The sequence below is a fragment of the Trachypithecus francoisi genome, unplaced genomic scaffold (genome assembly GCF_009764315.1).
Source record: "Trachypithecus francoisi isolate TF-2019V2 unplaced genomic scaffold, Tfra_2.0 Lachesis_group2, whole genome shotgun sequence".
Taxonomy (NCBI): domain Eukaryota; kingdom Metazoa; phylum Chordata; class Mammalia; order Primates; family Cercopithecidae; genus Trachypithecus; species Trachypithecus francoisi.
Window position 1 is genome coordinate 142,291,656 of NW_022681465.1, and position 15,358 is coordinate 142,307,013.

Below are 15,358 nucleotides of genomic sequence, written 5' to 3' on the forward strand. Positions count from 1 at the left end.
TTAGTTAGGACACAATGCAGAACACAAATGGAAACAAAAAAGAAAAAGCCCTGAAAGTAGGAGAGATCACGGCAGAAAGGAGGCAGGAATAGGCTGCAGCTCCCACTCGGATGGACAGAGCAGCACGTGGAGGCTCACATTGCAAACTTCTGCTCCAGAATGACTGCAGGAACACATTAGGAAAGCCGAGAGAACCCATATACCCTCTGAAGGAAGTGGATTGCTCCTGCAGGACCTGGGAGACCTCCCAAATACTGTGAGTGCCCAAACAGTGTGGAAGTGGGAAAGGGAGATCATCCGCCCCAGAACACACACCCCATTAGAGAACCTGAAGGTCTAGATTACAGGAGACAAACCTGACCTCATTGGAGCTGAGTCAAGTTAGAGAGCCAAGTGAAATACAGGGGTAGAGGAAGCAGTAGGAAAACCCCTGTGGGCTCACTGGGTTCTCTAGCAAGCAATTTCCACCTTGCCTCACAGGGGTTCTTCGGGAGGACGGCCAGAGGCACTGGGAAAAGGCCACAGGGAGAAGGAAACCTCCAGGTGAACTTCGTAACAATTTGAACTGATGGAGAACTCTCCTTAACAGAACTCAGGAGAGGGCATGAATCCAGTGTGTGCACTCCACGGGCCGGGGAAGAACGAAAGCCCTACTTGCTTTCACAGCTGGGAGGTGGGTAGTCTGGGTCAAGTTCTCAGCCCTGCTTGCTCACTGCCTGGAAATAGACTCAGTGTGGTTGGGGGGTGGGCACAGTGGAAGTGAGACCAGCCCTTTGGGTTGCATGGGAGCTGGGTGAGGCCTGTGACTGCTGGCTTTCCCCCACTTCCCTGACAACCTGCATGACACAGCAGAGGTAGCCATAATCCTCCTAGGAACATAACTCCATTGACCTGGGAACCTCATCCCCATTCCCCACAGCAGCCACAGCAAGACCTGCCCAAGGAGAGTCTGAGCCCAACCCTGCCCTTCCCACCCTGATAACTGAAGACAAAGAACATATACTCTTGGGAGTTCTAGGGCCCTGCTCACTGCCTGTTCTTCTCCACACTACCACAGCTGATGCTCTCTTGAAAGTGCCACCTCCTGGCAGGAGGCCAACCAGAATAAAAATAGTGCATTAAGCAACCAAAGCCAAGGACGCTCACGGAGTCCACATCACCCCCCTGCCACCTCCACCAGAACAGGTGCTGGTATCCACAGCTGAGAGACCCACACAGATGGTTCACAAGACTCTGTACAGACGACCACCAGTACCAGACTGGAGCCTGGGAGACTTGCTGGGTGGCTAGATCCAGAAGAGAGATAACAATTACTACAGCTCAGCTCTCAGGAAGTAACATCCCTAGGAAAAGGGGGAAGAGTGCTACGTCAAGCAAATACCCGGTGGGACAAAAGAATCTGAACACCCTTGTGCCCTAGACCTTTCCTCTGACAGAGCCTACCCAAATGAGAAGGAACTAGAAAACCAACTCTGGTAATACGACAAAACAAGGTTCTTTAATACCCCCCAAAACCACACTAGCTCACCAGCAATGGATCCAAACCAAGAAGAAATCCCTGATTCAACTGAAAAAGAATTCAGAAGGTTAGTTATTAGGCTAATTAAGGAGGCACCAGAGAAAAGGCAAAGCCCAATTAAAGGAAATCAAAAAAATGATATGAGAAGTGACGAGAGAAATATACAATGAAATAGATAGCATAAATAAAAAACAACCAAAACTTCAGGAAACAATGGATGCACTTACAGAAATGCAAAATGTTGTAGAAAGTCTCAACAACAGAATTGAACAAGCAGAAGAAAGAACTTCAGAGCTCATAGACAAGGTCTTCAAATTAACCCATTCCAAAAAAGACAAAAGAAAAAGAATAAGAAAATATGAACAAAGCATCCAAGAAGTCTGGGATTATGTTAAATGACCAAACCTAAGAATAATCAGCGTTCCTGAAGAAGAGAAATGTAAAAGTTTGGAAAACGCATTTGGAAATCGAGGAAATTTCGAGGAAAACTTCTCCAGCCTTGTTAGAGACTTAGGCATCCAATACAAGCAGCTCAAAGAACATCTGGGAAATTCATCACAAAAAGACCATTGCCTAGGCACATTGTAATCAGGTTACTGGAAGTTAAGACAAGGGAAAGAATCTCAAGAGCTGTGAGACAAAAGCACCAGGTAACCTATAAAGAAAAACCTATCAGATTAACAGCAGATTTCTCAGCAAAAACCCTACAAGCTAGAAGGGATTGGAGCCCTATCTTCAGCCTCCTCAAACAAAACAATTATCAGCCAAGAATTTTGTATTCAGTGAAACTAAGCTTCATAAATGAAGGAAAGATAGTCTTTTTCAAACAAACAAATGCTGAGAGAATTTGCCACTACCAAGCTAAAAGGAGCTCTAAATCTTGAAACAAATCCTGGAAACACATCAAAACAGAACTTACTTAAAACATAAATCTCGTGACCTATAAAACAAAAATACAATTAAAAAAAAAATGATGTACAGGCAACACGGCACAATGAATGGAATGGTGCCTCACATCTCAATACTAATGTTGATTGTAAATGGCCTAAATGCTCCACTTAAAAGACACAGAATTGCAGAAAGGAGAACTCACCAACCATCTGCTGCCTTCAAGAGATTCACCTAACACATCAGGACTTACATAAGCTTAAGGTAAAGGGGTGGAAAGACATTCCATGCAAAAGGACACCAAAAGCAATCAGAGGTGGCTATTCTTGTATCAGACAAAACAAACTTTAAAGCATCAGCAGTTAAAAAAGACAAAGAGGTACACCATATAATGGTAAAAGGCAGTGCCCAGCAGGAACATATCACAATCCTAAACATATATGCACCTAACACTGGAGGTGCCAAATTTATAAAACAATTGCCAACAGACCTAAGAAATGAGACAGGCTGGGGGCAGTGGCTCACGCCTGTAATCCCAGCATTTTGGGAGGCCAAGGTGGGCGGATCACCTGAGGTCGGCAGTTGGAGACCAGCCTGACCAACATGGAGAAACCCCATCTCTACTAAAAATACAAAATTAGCCAGGCGTGGTAGCACATGCCTGTAATCCCAGCTACTCAGGAGGCTGAGGCAGAAGAATCGCTTGACCCTGGGAGGCGGAGGTTGGGGTGAGCCGAGACTGCACCATTGCACTCCAGCCTGGGCAACAAGAGCAAAACTCCGTCTCAAAAATAAATAAATAAATAGATAAAATAAAAATGAGATAGATAGCAACACAATAATAGTGGGGGACTTTAATACCACACTAACAGCACCTGACAGGTCATCAAAACAGACAACAAAGAAACAATGGATTTAAACTATACCCTGGAACAAATTGACATAACAGATATACACAGAACATTCTACCCAACAACTGCTGAATATACATTCTATTCAACAGTGCATGGAACTTTCTCCAAGATAGACCATATGATAGGCCACAAAAGGGGCATCTATATATTAAAAAAATTGAAATTATATCATGTACTCTCTCAGATCACAGTGTGAATAAAACTAGAAATCAACTCTTCAAAACCATGCGAATACATGGAAATTAAATAACCTGCTCCTGAATGATCACTGGGTCAAAAATGAAATCAAGATGGAAATTAAATTCTTCAAACTGAATGACAATAGTGACACAACCTATCAAAACCTCTCGGATACAGCAAAGGTGGTGCTAGGAGGAAAGTTCATAGCCCGAAACACCTACATCAAAAAGTCTAAACGAGCACTAACAGACAATCTAAGGTCACACCTCAAGGAACTAGAGAAGTAAGGACAAACCAAACCCAAACCCAGCAGAAGAAAGGAAATAACCATGATCAGAACAGAACTAAATGAAGTTGAAACAAACAAAAATACAAAAGATAATTGAAACAAAAAGTTAAATAAAATTGACAGACCATTAGCAAGATGAAGCAAGAGAGAAAATCCAAATAATCTCAATTAGAAACGAAATGGGAGACATTACAACTGACAACACAGAAATACAAAAGATCATTCACGGCTGCTATGAACACCTTTATGCACATAAACTAGAAAACCTAGAGGAGATGGATAAATTTCTGGAAAGATACAACCTTCCTAGCTTAAATCAGGAAGAATCAGATACCCTGAATAGACCAATAACAAGCAGTGAGACCGAAATGGTAATTTTAAAAATTACCAACAAAAAAAAAGTCCAGGACCAGATGGATTCACAGCAGAATTCTACCATTCAAAAAAGAATTCGTACCAATCCTATTGACACTATTTCTCACAAGAGAAAGAGGGAACCCTCCCTAAATCTTTCCATGAAGCCAGTATCACCCTAATTCCAAAACCAGGAAAGAACATAACCAAAAAAGAAAACTACAAACCAATATCCCTCATAAGCATAGATGCTAAAATCCTTAACAAAGTACTAGCTAACCAAATCCAACAACACATCAAAAAGATAATCCACCATGATCAAGCGGGTTTCATACCAGGGATGCAGGGATGGTTTAACACATGAAAGGCAATAAATGTGATATACCACATAAGCAGAATTAAAAACAAAAATCATACAATCATCTCAATTGATGCAGAAAAAGCATTCAACAAAATGCAGCATCCCTTTATGATTAAAACTCTCAACAAAATCAGCATACAAGGGACATATACCTCAATGTAATAAAAGCCATCTGACAAACCCACAGCCAACACAATACTGAATGGAGAGAAGTTGAAAGCATTCCCTCTGAGAACTGGAAAAAGACAAGGATGCCCACTCTCACTACTCCTCTTCAACACAGTACTGGAAGTCCCAGCCTGAGCAATCAGACAAGAAAAAGAAATAAAGGGCATCCAAATCGGTAAAGAGGAGGTCAAACTGTCACTGTTTGCTGACAATTGTTTACCTAGAGAACCCTAAACTCTCCTCCAGAAAGCTCCCAGAACTTATAAAAGAATTCAGCAGTGTTTCCGGATACAAAATTAATGCACACAAATCAGTAGCTCTTCAATACAATAACAGCGACCAAGCAGAGAATCAAATCAAGAACTCAACCTCTTTTACAAAAGCTGCAAAAAAAAAAATAAAACACTTAGAAATATACCCAACCAAGAAGGTAAAACACCTCAACAAGGAAAACTACAAAACAATGCTGAAAGAAATCATACACGATACAAACAAATGAAAACACATCCCATGCTCATGGATGGTAGAATCAATATTTTGAAAATGACCACACTGCCCAAAGCAATCTACAAATTCAACACTATCCCCATCAAAATACCACTACCATTATTCATTGAACTAAAAAAAATCCTAAAATTTGTATGGAACCAAAAAAGAGCCCACACAGCCAAAGCAAGACTAAGCAAAAAAGAATAAATCTGGAAGCATCATATTACCTGATTTCAAACTACACTATAAGGCCACAGTCACCAAAACAGCATGGTATTGGTATAAAAATAGGCACACAGACCAATAGAACAGAATAGAGAACCCAGAAATAAACCCGAATACTTAAAGCCAACTGATCTTTGACAAAGCAAACAAAAACATAAAGTAGGGAAAGGACAACCTGTTAAACAAATGATGCTAGGATAATTGGCTAGCCACATGTAGGAGAATGAAACTGGATCCTCATCTCTTACCTTACACAATAATCAACTAAGACCTGAAACTATAAAAATTCTAGAAGGTAACATTGGAAAAATCCTTCTAGACATTGGCTTAGGCAAGGATTTCCTGACCAAGAACCCAAAAGCAAATACAACAAAAACAAAGCAAAATAGCTGGAACTTAATTAAACTAAAGAGCTTTTGCATGGCAAAAAGGTCAGCAGAGTAAACAGACAATCCACAGGGTGGGAGAAAATCTTCACAATCTATACATCTGACGAATGACTATTATCTAGAATCCACAATGAACTCAAACAAATCTACAAGAAAAAAACAATCCAATCAAAAAGTGGGCTACGGACATGAACTGACAATTCTCAAAAGAAGATAAACAAATGGCTCTAAACATATGAAAAAATGCTCAACATCACTAATGATCAGGGAAATGCAAATCAAAACCACAATACGATACCACCTTACTCCTGCAAGAATGGCCATAATCAAAAAACCAAAAAATAATAGATGCTGGCATGGATGCAGTGAATAGGGAACACTTCTACATGGCTGGTGGGAACGTAAACTAGTACAACCACTATGGAAAACTGTGTGGATTTACCTTAAAGAACTAAAAGTAGAACTACCATTTGATCCAGCAATCCCACTACTGGGTATCTACCCAGAGGAAAAGAAGTCATTATATGAAAAAGATCCTTGGAGGGGTCCATTCCAAGATGGCTGAATAGAAACAGCTCTGGTCAGCAGCTCCCAGTGTGATCGACACAGAAGACGGGTGATTTCTGCATTTCCAACTGAGGTACCTGGTTCATCTCACTGGGACTGGTCAGACAGTGGGTGCAGCCCACGGAGGCCAAGCCAAAGCAGGGTAGGGCATTGCCTCACCTGGGAAGTGCAAGGGGTCAGGGGAGTTCCCTTTCCTAGCCAAGAGAAACTGTGACAGACTATACTGGGAAAATCAGGACACTGCCACCTAAACACTGCGCTTTTCCAACAATCTTAGCAAACGGCACACCAGGAGATTATATCCTGTGCCTAGCTCAGCGGGGCCCACTCCCACGGAGCCTTGCTCACTGCTGGTCTAAGATCGAACTACCAGGTGGCAAGCCTGGCTGGGGGAGGGGCGTCCGCCATTGCTGAGGCTTGAGTTGGTAAACAAAGCCTCCAGGAAGCTTGAACTGGGAGGAGCCCACTGAAGCTCAAGGAGGTCCCCTGCCTCTGTAGACTCCACCTATAGGGGCAGGGCATAGCTGAACAAAAGACAGAAGAAACTTCTGCAGACTTAAACGTCCCTGTCTGACAGCTCTGAAAAGAGCAGTGGTTCTCCCAGCATGGTGTTTGAGCTCTGAGAATGGACAGACTGCCTCAAGCGGGTCCCTGACTCCCATGTAGCCTAACTTGGAGACACCTCCCAGTAGGGGCTGACTGACACTTCATACAGCTGGGTGCCACTCTGAGACAAAGCTTCCAGAAGAAGGATCAGGCAGCAACACTTGCTGTTCTGCAATATTTGCTGTTCTGCAGCCTCTGCTGGTGATACCCAGGCAAACAGGGTCTGGAGTGGACCTCTAGCAAACTCCAACAGACCTGCAGCTGAGGGACCTGACTGTTAGAAGGAAAACTAACAAACAGAAAGGAATAACATCAACAAAAAGGACATCCACACCAAAACCCCATCTGTAGGTTACCATCATCAAAGACCAAAGGTAGATAAAACCACAAAGATGGGGAGAAACCAGAGCAGAAAAGGTGAAAATTCTAAAAACCAGAATGCCCCTTCTCCTCCAAAGGAACACAGCTCCTCGCCAGCCAACAGAACAAAATGGGACAGAGAATGATTTTGACAAGTTGGCAGAAGTAGACTTCAGAAAGTCGGTAATAACAAACTACTCTGAGCTAAAGGAGGATGTTTGAACCCATCGCAAGGAAGCTAAAAACATTGAAAAAAGATTAGACGAATGTCTAACTAGAAATAAACAGTGTAGAGAAGACCTTAAATGACCTGATGGAGCTGAAAACCATGGCACGAGAACTACGTGGCACATGCACAAGCTTCAGTAGCTAATTCGAACAAGTGGAAGAAAGGGTATCAGTGATTGAAGATCAAATTAATGAAATAAAGTGAGAAGACAAGTTTAGAGAAAAAACAGTAAAAACAAAAGAACAAAGCTTCCAAGAAATATGAGTCTATGTGAAAAGACCAAATCTACATTTGACTGGTGGACCTGAAAGTGACGGGGAGAATGGAACCAAGCTGGAAAACACTCTTCAGGATATTATCCAGGAGAACTTCCCTAACCTAGCAAGGCAGGTCAACATGTACATTCAAGAAATACAGAGACCACCACAAAGATACTCCTCAAGAAGAGCAACTCCAAGACACATAATTGTCAGATTCACCAAGGTTGAAATGAAGGAAAAATGTTAAGGGCAGCCAGAGAGAAAGGTCAGGTTACCTACAAAGGGAAGCCCATCAGACCAACAGCGGATCTCTCGGCAGAAACTCTACAAGCCAGAAGAGAGTGGGGTCCAATATTTAACATTCTTAAAGAAAAGAATTTTCAACCCAGAATTTCATATCCAGCCAAACTCAGCTTCATACGTGAAGGAGAAATAAAATCCTTTACAGACAAGCAAATGCTGAGGGATTTTGTCACCACAAGGCCTGCCTTACAAGACTGATCCTGAAGGAAGTGCTAAACACAGAAAGGAACAACTGGTACCAGCTACTGCAAAAACATGCCAAATTGTAAAGACCATCGATGCTAGGAAGAAACTGCATCAACTAATGGGCAAAATAACTAGCTAACATCATAATGACAGGATCAAATTCATACATAACAATATTAACCTTAACTGTAAAGGGGCTACATACCCCAATTAAAAGACACAGACTGGCAAATTGGATAAAGAGTCAAGACCCATCAGGGTGCTATATTCAGGAGATCCATTTCACGTGCAGAGACACACATAGGCTCAAAATAAAGGAATGGAGGAAGATCTACCAAGCAAACGCAAAGCAAAAAAAAAGCGGGGATTCCAATACTAGTCTCGATAAAACAGATTTTAAACCAACAAAGTTCAAAAGAGACAAAGAAGGCTATTATATAATGGTAAAGGCATCACTTCAACAAGAAGAACTAACTATCCTAAATATATATGAACCCAATACAGGAGCACCCAGATTCATAAAGCAAGTCCTTAGAGACTTACAAAGAGACTTATACTCCCACACAATAATAATGGGAGACTTTAACATCCCACTGTCAACATTAGACAGGTCAACGAGAAAGAAAGCTAAGAAGGATATCCAAGAATTGAACTCAACTCTGCACCAAGCAGACCTAATAGACAGCTAGAGAACTCTCCACCCAAAATCAACAGAATATACATTCTTCTCAGCACCACATTGCACTTACTCCAAAATCAACCACATAGTTGGAAGTAAAGCACTCCTCAGCAATTGTAAAAGAAGAGAAATCACAACAAACTGTCTCTCAGACCACAGTGCGATCAAATTAGAACTCAGGATTAAGAAACTCACTAAAAACCACACAACTACATGGAAACTGAACAACCTGTTCCTGAATGACTACTGGGTACATAACAAAATGCAGGCAGAAATAAAGATGTTTTTTGAAACCAATGAGAACAAACACACAACGTACCAGAAACTCTGGGACACATTTAAAGCAGTGTGTAGAGGGAAATTTATAGCATTAAATGCCCACAAGGGAAAGCAGGAAAGATCTAAAATCAACACCCTGACACCACAATTAAAAGAACTAGAGAAGCAAGAGCAAATAAATTCAAAAGCTAGCAGAAAGCAAGAAATAACTAAGATCAGAGCAGAACTGAAGGAGATAAAGACACAAAAAACACTTCAAAAAAACCAATGAATCCAGGAGCTGTTTTTTTTGAAAAGATCAACAAAACTGATAGACTGCTGGCAAGACTAATAAAGAAGAAAAGAGAGAAGAATCAAAGAGATGCAATAAAAAAATGATAAAGGGGATATCATCACCGATCCCACAGAAATACAGACTACCATCAGAGAATACTATAAACACCTCTACGCAAATAAACTAGAAAATCTAGAAGAAATGGACAAATTCCTGGACACACACACTCTCCCAAGACTAAACCAGGAAGAAGCTGAATCGCTGAATAGAGCAATAACAGGCTCTGAAATTGAAGCAATAATTAATAGCCTACCAACCAAAAAAGGTCCAGGACCAGACGGATTCACAGCCGAATTCTACTGGAGGTACAAAGAGGAGCTGGTACCATTCCTTCTGAAACTATTCCTATCAGTAAAAAAAAGAGGGAATCCACCCTAACTCATTTTATGAGGCCAGCATCATCCTGATACCAAAGCCTGGCAGAGATACAACAAAAAACGAGAATTTCAGACCAATATCCCTGATGAACATCAATGCAAAAATCCTCAATAAAATACTGGCAAACTGAATCCAGCAGCACGTCAAAAAGCTTATCCACCACGATCAAGTTGGCTTTATCCCTAGGATGCAAGGCTGGTTCAACATATGCAAATTAATAAATGTAATCCATCATAGAAACAGAACCAAAGACAAAAACCACAAGATTATCTCAATAGATGTAGAAAAGATCTTCAACAAAATGCAACAACCCTTCATGCTAAAAACTCTTAATAAATTCGGTACTGATGGAACGTATCTCAAAATTAAGAGCTATTTATGACAAACCCACAGCCAGTATCATACTGAACGGGCAAAATCTGGAAGCATTCCCTTTGAAAACTGGCACAAGACAGGGATGCCCTCTCTCACCACTCCTATTCAACATAGTGTTGGAAGTTCGGACTAAGGCACTCAGGCAGAAGAAACAAATAAAGGGTTTTCAATTAGGAAAAGAAGAAGTCAAATTGTCCCTGTTTGCAGGTGACATGATTGTATATTTAAAAAACCCCATTGTCTCAGCCCAAAATCTCCTTAAGCTGATAAGCAACTTCAGCAAAGTCTCAGGATACAAAATCAATGTGCAAAAATCACAAGCATTCTTATACACCAATGAGAGACAGAGAGCCAAATCATGAGTGAACTCCCATTCACAATTGCTACAAAGAGAATAAAATACCTAAGAACCCAACTTACAAGGGATGAGAAGGACCTCTTCAAGGAGAACTACAAACCACTGCTCAATGAAATAAAAGAGAAAGGACACAAACAAATGGAAGAACATTCCATGCTCATAGAGAGGAAGAATCAATATCGTGAAAATGGCCATACTGCCCAAGGTAATTTATAGATTCAATGCCATCCCCATTAAGCTACCAATTACTTTCTTCACAGAATTGGAAAAAACTACTTTAAAGTTCACACGAAACCAAAAAAGAGCCCACATTGCCAAGACAATCCTAAGCAAAAAGAACAAAGTTGGAGGCATCACGCTACCTGACTTCAAACTATACTATATATATATACAGTATAGTATATATAGCACCGTATTTGTATACTATACAAGTCTACAGTAACCAAAACAGCACGGTACTGGTACCAAAACAGAAATACAGGCCAATGGAACAGAACAGAGGCCTCAGAAATAACACCACACATCTACAACCATCTGATCTTTGACAAACGTGACAAAAACAAGAAATGGGGAAAGGATTCCCTATTTAATACATGGTGCTGGGAAAACTGGCTAGCCATATGTAGAAAGCTGAAACTGGATCCCTTCCTTATGCCTTACACAAAAATTAATTCAAGATGGATTAAAGACTTAAATATTAGACTTAAACCCATAAAAACCCTAGAAGAAAATCTAGGCAATACTATTCAGGACCTAGGCACAGGCAAGGACTTCATGACTAAAACACCAAAAGCAATGGCAACAAAAGCCAAAATTGACAAATGGGATCTAATTAAACTAAAGAGCTTCTGCACAGCAAAAGAAACTACCATCGGAGTGAACAGGCAACCTACAGAATGGGAAAACATTTTTGCAATCTACCCATCTGACAAAGGGCTAATATCCAGAATTTACAAAGAACTTAAACAAATTTACAAGACAAAATCAAACAACCCCATCAAAAAGTGGGCAAACGATATGAACAGACACTTCTCAAAAGACGACATTTATGGAGCCAACGGACACATGAAAAAATGCTCATCATCACCTGTCATCAGAGAAATGCAAATCAAAACTACAATGAGATACCATTGCACACCAGTTAGAAAGGTGATCATTAAAAAGTCAGGAAACAACAGATGCTGGAGAAGATGTGGAGAAATAGGAATGCTTTTACAATGTTGGTGGGAGTGTAAACTAGTTCAATCATTGTGGATGACAGTGTGGTGATTCCTCAAGGATCTAGAACTAGAAATACCATTTGATCCAGTGATCCCATTACTGGGTATATACCCAGAGGTTTATAAATCATGCTGCTATAAGGACAAATGCACACATATGTTTATTGTGGCACTATTCACAATAGCAAAGACTTGGAACCAACCCAAATGTCCATCAATGATAGACTGGATTAAGAAAATGTGGCACATAAACACCATGGAATACTATGCAGTCATAAAAAAGGATGAGTTCATGTCCTTTGTAGCGATATGGATAAAGCTGGAAACCATCATTCTGAGCAAACTATCGCAAGGACAGAAAACCAAACACCACATGTTCTCACTCCTAGGTGGGAACTGAACAATGAGAACGCTTGGACACAGGGTGGGGAACATCACACACTGGGGCCTGTCAGGGAGTGGGGGAATGGGGGAGGGATAGCATTGGGAGAAGTGCCTAACGTAAATGACGAGTTGATGGGTGCATCAAACCAACATGGCACATGTATACATACGTTACAGGCCTGCACGTTGTGCACATGTACCCTAGAACTTAAAAGTATAATAATAAAAGAAAAACATACTTGCACACACATGTTTACAGCAGCACAATTCACACTTGCAAAAATGTGGAACAAACTCAAATGTCCATCAATCAATGAGTAGATAAAGAAACTGTGACATACTATATATATATATATATATATATGAGATGGAATACTACTCAGCCATAAAAAGGAATGAATTAACACATTAGCAGTGACCTGGATGAGACTGAAGGCTATTATTCTAAGTGAAGTAACTCAGGAATGGAAAACCAAACACCATATGTTCTCATTAATAAGTAGGAGCTAAGCTATGAGGATGTGAAGGCTTAAGAATGACACAATGGGCTTTGGGGACTCGGCGGGGAAAGGCTGGGAAGGGAGTGTGGTGTATACTGCTCAGGTGCACAAATTGGGTGCAGTGTATACTGCTCGGGTGATGGGTGCACGAAATTCTCACAAATCACCTCTAAAGAACTTACTCATGTAACCAAACACCACCTGTTCCCTGATAACCTATGCAAATAAAAACATTGAAAAAAAACAACAAAAGACAAACAGCACTGGTAAAGATACCTATGTAATTATAAATGATATAAATGTATATTTCTTCTCCTTAAGTGATTTTAAAAGAAAAAGAAAAATAAGTCCCTGTTTGTAGAGAATCCACACACTTAACTTTATGTTTCCTGTCACGGGAAAACCTCTAAGACCCTCACTCAGAGCTCTTTGCTTTTAACAGACATCTTGAATAAAACTAGTTACCTTGTTTCTCAGCCACAGATTAGAAATAGAAAACCAAATGAGATTCATGGGATATCAGAAGTCAGCTCACTAACAGTGAAGTAAAAGATGAACAGATAAATGAACAGAAAGAAATAAAGACGTACAATTCTAAAAAGCAATCAGAGACATTTTTAAAAAGCATTGCAGTTTAGGTTATTTAATCGGCTAATTCTCAAACTTGTTGGTCTCAGGACCTTGTTGTACTTGTAAAACTTTCTGAGAACATTAAAGAGCTTTTTTAGTGTAAGTTTTATACATATACATATACATATAAAAAGTTATAAATATTTATACAAAACTAAGTGTTCATTAATTCATTCAAAACAGTAAACCCACACTAGTTATTAACATAAATAACATACATTTTATTTTTAAAAACTGTATTTTTCAAAAAAGAAAAATTTCAGTGAGAATAGTGCCATCATTTAATATCATGGTTGAATCTCTTTAATATCTAGCTTAACAGATGATAGCTAAATTCTCTTATCTACTTTTATATTCAGTCTGTTATGTTGCTTTAAGTATATGAAGAAAATTCAACTTTACAAAGATACATAGTTGGAAAGGGAAGAAGTATTTTAATAGCCTTTTCAAATAATTAATATTCTTTAATACCACACCAAAACTCAACAAGTGGTCGTTTCTTAAAAATTAGTTGCAATGAAATATATTGCAATATACCTGAAAGTATATCATAAAATTTTGTACACTAAATTAAAATCCATTAGGTCTTTTACCCATGGTGATTTGACATTTAGAAAATATAGGTTCTCTGAGTCATGCAGGTTTTCCAAATGCCAATACATTTCCTTGTAAAATATAAAAAAGTGATCATATTTTAACAAATATGATCACCACAAATTTCATCAGAAGAGTCTATAAGCACTGGGAAGCTGTCAAGCTCACCACAGCAGCAAATATGTTTTACAAAGTTTCAACCTTCACGTACATTTTTACCATGACACCTACATTTTTATCATGAGTCACAAATAAATGAGTTGCTTTCCTTGAAGAAAAGGCTCACTTCATTCATTTTCAGGAAAATGTGTACCAATTATCCTATTCTGAATAGTCTCCGTGACTGTTATCCTTTCAAGTAAAAATGTTATTCCACGAAAAAAGCATGTAGTTCAGCTCACAACTCAAATAATGTAAGTGCTTTTCCTGAGACAAACATCATACTTCAGTAGGCATCACACAGAATATCTGTAAGACGCATACTTAAAGGTCAAGATTTAATAAAATTAATAATATTTACTGCTTCATCAAGGACAAGATTAAATAAAACTGGCACTTTTTTTTTTTTTAACTGCCAATGCATGGCAATAAAAATGCAATGACACTAGTAGACTTTGCTAACATCTTGATCCATGTTATGGCACCAGCAATTTTATGCATGATTGTTATTCACCATCAGCACAAATGCCAAAGCAGAAAAAAAAATCATAATAATTTTTTTAAAATTCCTAAGTAGACAACATCTTAGTATTATGATGCAGAGTTTTAACTCATAGACGCCCTGAAAGGATTTTGGGAATTCAAGGGTCTACAGACCACACTTTGTTCATCATTGATTTAACCTACTACATGGGTGATTGTCTCTACGTCTTAATGAAACCTAAGAGAATTTTTCCATTCATTTTTAAAGTTTATAACTGATTATTTCATCAACAAAAGGCAAAACTGTATTCGTTAGATTCCACTTTTTAAAAAAAGATCAGTTAGTGTATATCTTAGAAACATTTCCTGCTAAAATGTTAATAAAACAACCTTTAGAACTTAATATTCAGTTGCCTGGCAATTATGCTTTATGTCAGTCATCTCATTTCCTGACCCATCTCATTTCCTGATAATTTTGCTAATACACATAGTATTTACATTTACATTTTCTGAGAAATGAAGATATTAAAATATGGTATAAGGGTTTTCAAAATAAAAAAAGACAAACTATCACCCACATTATGGATAACTGCCACCCTGCATGCCTCAATTCAAGACAGAATCAGGGGTTACGAGAGTCAGAGAGGCAGAGGTAAAGTACCTAGGAATATAAAAGCTCATAAGAAGGACCAGTCAAA

The 15,358-nt window shown here is 39.3% G+C and overlaps 1 protein-coding gene across 5 annotated transcripts in view; it reads right to left on the reverse strand.

Annotated features, from left to right (window-relative positions):
• Positions 1-15,358, reverse strand: part of FAM114A2 (family with sequence similarity 114 member A2) — a 53,977-nt gene that overhangs the window by 25,724 nt on the left and 12,895 nt on the right. The gene's annotated exons all lie outside the window — the stretch shown is intronic.